General features: G+C 32.3%; 2 long non-coding RNA genes across 2 annotated transcripts; both read left to right on the top strand.

The window, feature by feature from the left end:
* Nucleotides 1-3,483: 3,483 nt before the first annotated feature.
* On the top strand, nt 3,484-3,947 carry LOC120268401. Its single transcript, XR_005538936.1, has 3 exons — nt 3,484-3,593; nt 3,709-3,816; nt 3,925-3,947. It is a non-coding gene; the product is annotated as an uncharacterized LOC120268401 (long non-coding RNA).
* Nucleotides 3,948-4,224: 277 nt separating this feature from the next.
* LOC120268400 lies at nt 4,225-4,628 on the top strand. The gene is made up of 3 exons (XR_005538935.1): nt 4,225-4,334; nt 4,450-4,494; nt 4,604-4,628. It is a non-coding gene; the product is annotated as an uncharacterized LOC120268400 (long non-coding RNA).
* The last annotated feature ends 1,035 nt before the right edge of the window (nt 4,629-5,663 follow it).

The raw sequence follows: 5,663 nt of genomic DNA, 5'->3' as shown, positions 1-5,663 counted from the left end.
TTTTCATAAATTAAATGAATGTTACTATACATATTATAATAAATAAAAGATATTGTAATAGGGATTATATATATGAACTTGATTATTTCTAAACTGAAAGAATTTTTTTTTATTTTAAGATTATAATTATTTTTAGATAAAAAAGAGTATTTATCTTCTATTTTCTCATCTATAGGAGAAGGCCGGGTTCACTGAAGACATCTTCTATTTCTTTGGTGTGAGTGAAGATTTTGGAATTTCTTTTGCACAAAATCATCATTACTCGAACAATTGAAGGGAAACCATATTTGGTAAGTTGAAATTGCCTTCATTTTCTTGCATTTATTTATTTATGTATTTATTTATTTCATAAGTAAAGTAAATGCATGCCCATAATAATCACAATATATAGGTTTATATGCTTTCAACATGCATGACGCCAAGAATAAAACAAATCTCATGATGTGGAAGTTGATGAATGGGTAGTGATTCTCTTTGTTGGTGGCCAACTGAAGTTTTCATGTATGTCTCTGTGTGTGTTACATCTTTTTATTTTAATTTTTTTAATGTTTTGTTTTGAGTTGATTGTATTTATTTATTGTTTATGGTGAATTAATGTGTTTATGAAAAATTAAAAAGTGATTATACTTTTGCATGATATACTAGTTAGAGTAAATATGGTTGATCACTTTGAACTATTTTTCAATAGATTTTTATTTTTTTATTTCAAGTTAGATAAGCCTTGGTGAAATTGTAACACAAATTTATTGTTTTTATGTGAGAAGCAGTTGTTTACTTGGTAGCTTTGTTAGACTTGAAACATGAACATAGATCGATCTTGGATGTATTGTCGTAAGGATGGGGCTTCATTTATCAATGATGAATTTGTTAAGGGAGTTGAGGAATTTATTTCCTTTGCATATTCTCAAACTACTATTGTAAGTGGGGATTCTATAAAGTGTCCTTGTCGCCATTGTGAAAATAGCATGTTTCAAATTGCCGACATGGTCCGTAAACATCTCTATTATAATGGTTTTATGATTGGCTATACAACTTGGACTTCTCATGGAGAGCATGAAATTGGACAATCCTCTAGATATGGAGATGAACATATTCACACAATGCCTCAAATAGAAGCCCGAAATCCATATGCTCAAATGATGATTGATTTTATTTCACCAACTTTTAATATTCCTCGTTATCATGATACGGGTTCAAGTTTCATGGAAGAAGAACCAAACCCCAAGGCATCCACATTCTATTCTTTACTGAATGATGCAGACGAACCCTTATATGACGGTTGTACCAAGTACTCAAAGTTATCGGCTTTATCACAACTACTAAATTTAAAATCTGATTTTAACATGAGTGAAGCATGTTTTGATCGTCTTATGGTGATGATTAAGAATATGCTACCACAAGATGAATGCTTTCCTGATAACTTCTATAGAACAAAGCAGAAGATGAAAAGTCTAGGTATGGGCTATGAGAAGATAGATGTTTGTCAAAACAATTGCATGTTGTTTTACAAAGAGGCTGCTAAACTTGACCATTGTGCTATGTGTGGGCATCCACGATATAAGATGAGACAGTTAGGGAAATCAAAAAAGGGGAAACAAAAGCAAATTCCTTGCAAGATTTTACGCTATTTGCCACTTATACCGAGACTTCAAAGGCTTTACATGTCCGCAAAGACTGCTGAAAACATGATATGGCATGTGACTAATAAAAGCACTGATGGAGTTCTTAGGCATCCAGTTGATGGGGAGGCATGGCAGCACTTTGATCAAATGTACCCATCTTTTGCACAAGAATCCCGCAATGTGAGACTTGGGTTATGTGCAGATGGTTTTAGTCCTTTTGGACCTGCAGCAAAACCATATTCTATTTGGCCGGTAATGCTTGTTGTTTACAATTTGCCACCTTGGATGTGCATGAATCAATCATATATATTTCTTAATATGGTTATTCCAGGGAAAAAAAGTCCAGGTCAAAACATTGATGTGTTCTTGCGGCCTTTGATAGATGAATTGAAACAATTATGGAATGATGGTATCCTAACATATGATGCTTTTAAGAAACAAAATTTCACAATGAGAGCATCATTGTTGTGGACAATTAATGATTTCCCAGCTTATGGCATGTTGTCTGGTTGGAGTACTCATGGAACTTTATCATGCCCCTATTGTATGGGCCATATTAAGTCCTTCAGGTTGGTTCATGGGAGGAAGCCATGTTTTTTTGATTGTCATTGCCAATTTTTACAAAGAAATCATCCTTTTAGGAGGCAAAAATATAACTTTTCAAAAAGAGTTGAGCGTGACTATCCAATTCCTTGATTATCAGGTGAAGAAATATTGACACAGTTGAATTGTTTTCCGAATATTACATGTGGCACTAAATACAATGAAGAGAAGCTTATGGGGTTTGGCGAAAGTCATAATTGGGTGAAAAAAAGTATATTTTGGGAATTACCTTATTGGCACACAAATCTTATACGCCATAATTTAGATGTGATGCATATTGAAAGAAATGTTTTTGAGAATGTATTCAATACAATGATGGATATAAAGTGCAAAACAAAAGACAACATAAAAGCTCGTAAGGACTTGGCAGTGTATTGCACTCGCAAAGAATTGGAATTAGTAGAAACTAATGGTCGTATTTACATCCCACAAGCCTCGTACACTTTGAGCAAAGAAGATAGGAAACGTGTTTGCACATGGGTGAAACATCTAAAACTTCCTGATGGTTTTGCATCAAATATATCTCAGTGTGTCAATGAAGTTGAGTGCAAGTTTTATGGGTTGAAAAGTCATGAGTGTCATGTTTTCATGCAACGTTTGCTGCCAATTGTCATACGTGATATGGTGCCCAACTCTGTATATGATGCAATCACTGAACTGTCACATTTTTTTAGGGATTTATGCTCAACTGAACTACATACAGTGCATGTCGACAAATTAGAATTTACCATTGTTGAAACAATATGCAAACTAGAAAAAATTTCCCCCCCTGGATTTTTTGACTCAATGGAACATTTGCCAATACACTTACCTTATGAGGCTAAGGTTGGAGGACCGGTGCAATATCATTGGATGTATCCATTTGAAAGGTAGTATTCCATTGCATTTTCTACTCTAATATTTTACATTTTAACTTAAACTTTATAGTTCTATTTTTGATGTTTAGGTTTTTGCATCATTTAAAGAAAAAGGTGAAAAATCAAGCATGTGTGGAAGGATCTATATGTGAGGCATATATCATTCAAGAAATCTCATCATTTTGTTCAATGTATTTTGAATCTACTATGGAAACAAGATTAAATCGTGTACCTCGCAATGACGATAGTGGAGATGTAGAATTTGTAGGACGACTTTCAATTTTCTCTCATCCTGGTCGACCTTTTGGGCCAATGAATAATGCTAGATTTCTAGAAGACGGAGAACATTATGCCGCAGAACTATATGTACTTATGAATTGTGAAGAGATATATCCAGAGTTGGCAAAACAAATCCAAGAAAGCATTGGCCAATCGTTTAACTGAAAAAGAAGGAAGTATTACAAAACACACTAGCGGTTCTCGTTCATTTCTTGCTACTCAAAAGCTAATGGTATATAATTTTTTCACTTCACTCATATCATGGATTTAATTTTGCCAATTTGTTATACACATATTTGAAATAATAAAATATATGTATAGTCTAATTAAAAATTTTTCTTATGTAGGAAGAAGAGCTTCAACGACCAATACATTATCCAGAATTATTTGAGAGAACTCATAAACGGTCAAAAGGAAGTGGCGATTTTGTAGATAATAAATCCAAAGTTGTTAGTGTATGTTAATTATTAGTAATTCATTCCTTAAATTGTGAATTGTTACTTTATATTTTGGTAAACTTAAATCAATTAACTTTTTTTTTTAATGTTTTTCACTTGTTATAGGATAAATATCAATCTACATTATCCGAAAAATATGGTGATAATACTTCTGATCATCCTGAGTTTGATCCAGAAGCATGGGCGTCATCAATTGGAGGAAAGATAGCTACACGCACTCATGTATATGGGTTTGGCACCATGGTCAATTCTAAAGCATTATTTGATGCTACTTCTAGTACAGCTGCAAGCACAACTAACTCAGTTTGTGGTCTTTCTACAAGTACTCCACATATGGATGTTTCTCTTTAATGATGATAGAATTGTGAGTTTAGAGCAGAAGCTTGAATCATTGACTAATGATGTGAGTCAAGTGAAGAATGCCGTAGGTGACATAAGCGACTTAAAAAATCAATTTCAGATTATGATGAGTTTCATGATGGAGAAATTTGGATCAAATATTCCTCCACCAACAAGTAAATAATTTTAGGTATAAATTGAATATTACTTCTCTTAAGTTTTAGTGCTTTACATATAGATTTCTACTTGCAATTTAAATTGATGGATTTTAAAATTTCATGATTTTCATAGAGGAAGATCTTGGAGGCAAGAAGAGAGCAACAAAAAAAACTCAAGGTAATTAAATGTACCTTCATATATTACTTTTACTTTGTTTATTGTTCACAATTGTATTTCTATAGCAATTTTATTTGATGGATTTTAAATTTTTATGATTTTAATAAAGGAAGACAATGGCCAAGAAGAGGGAATAGAGAAAATCAAAGTAATGTTCACGATGACTTCTTATTTCACTTTGTTTGTTGGTGACAAGTGTATTGATGGATTAGAGAATTGTTGATGATGGATTTATGGTTGTGATGGAGTGTTGGATCATTTGTATGGATAATTTGTTTTTTTGTTATGAATTGAATGTTGGATCATTTGTATGGATTAATTGTATTTTTGTATTTTTTGTATGATTGAAATGATGGATTATGGATACTTGATGAGATAATTTTTTTGTGGATCATTTGTATTATTCGTGTTTGAATGGGTAATTTTTTTTATTTGTGCAATAAATTGTGCAAAGGGTTGTGTGAAAAACAAATTTAGTAGCTAATAGCTATGATAATTAATAACAAAGAATAGCAAACGGATATTCCGCTGTAAAAATAACAAATGATAATGGAAATTCGTTGTAAATAAAAATAGCATCGAAATTCGCTGTAATACATATATTGCAATTGTATAAGAAAACAACAACCAAAAATTCCGTTGTTACAAAAACTAACAACGGAGAAAAATCCTGTTAAGAAAAAAACAACAACTCATAATTCCGCTGTCGCAAGAAATTAACAATGGAAAAACAATCCGCTAGTCATAAGAAAAAACAACCACCAAACTTCCGTTGTTACAGGGAAATAGCAACGGAACAAAAAGGAATTCTGCTAATAAGAAAAATAATAACCAAAAATTCCGCTGCTACATAAACAATGGCTAACGGAAATATAATGAATTCGTAGCTAATGAGTGCATAGCAACGGATTTCATCATAAATAAGATAATAGCGACGGATATTCCCTTGCTAAAATGAGAAAAATATTGTTGCTAAACTAAATTTTTCGGTAGCTATAACAATAATTGTAACGGAATAGTCCGTTGTTATGCAACACTAGCGACGGAAAATATAGCAATGTAATTTTTGTGAACCATAAAAAGAATGAATATTTTATTATTATAATAACGACGGAGTTTTTGTGTTTGGCAAACGGAATTATCCGTCGGAACAACATAAGAAATAACAT

The sequence above is a fragment of the Dioscorea cayenensis genome, chromosome 9 (genome assembly GCF_009730915.1).
Source record: "Dioscorea cayenensis subsp. rotundata cultivar TDr96_F1 chromosome 9, TDr96_F1_v2_PseudoChromosome.rev07_lg8_w22 25.fasta, whole genome shotgun sequence".
Classification (NCBI taxonomy): Eukaryota; Viridiplantae; Streptophyta; class Magnoliopsida; order Dioscoreales; family Dioscoreaceae; genus Dioscorea; species Dioscorea cayenensis.
Note: the sequence above shows the minus strand (reverse complement) of the source record. Positions and strands in the feature narration are given on the sequence as shown.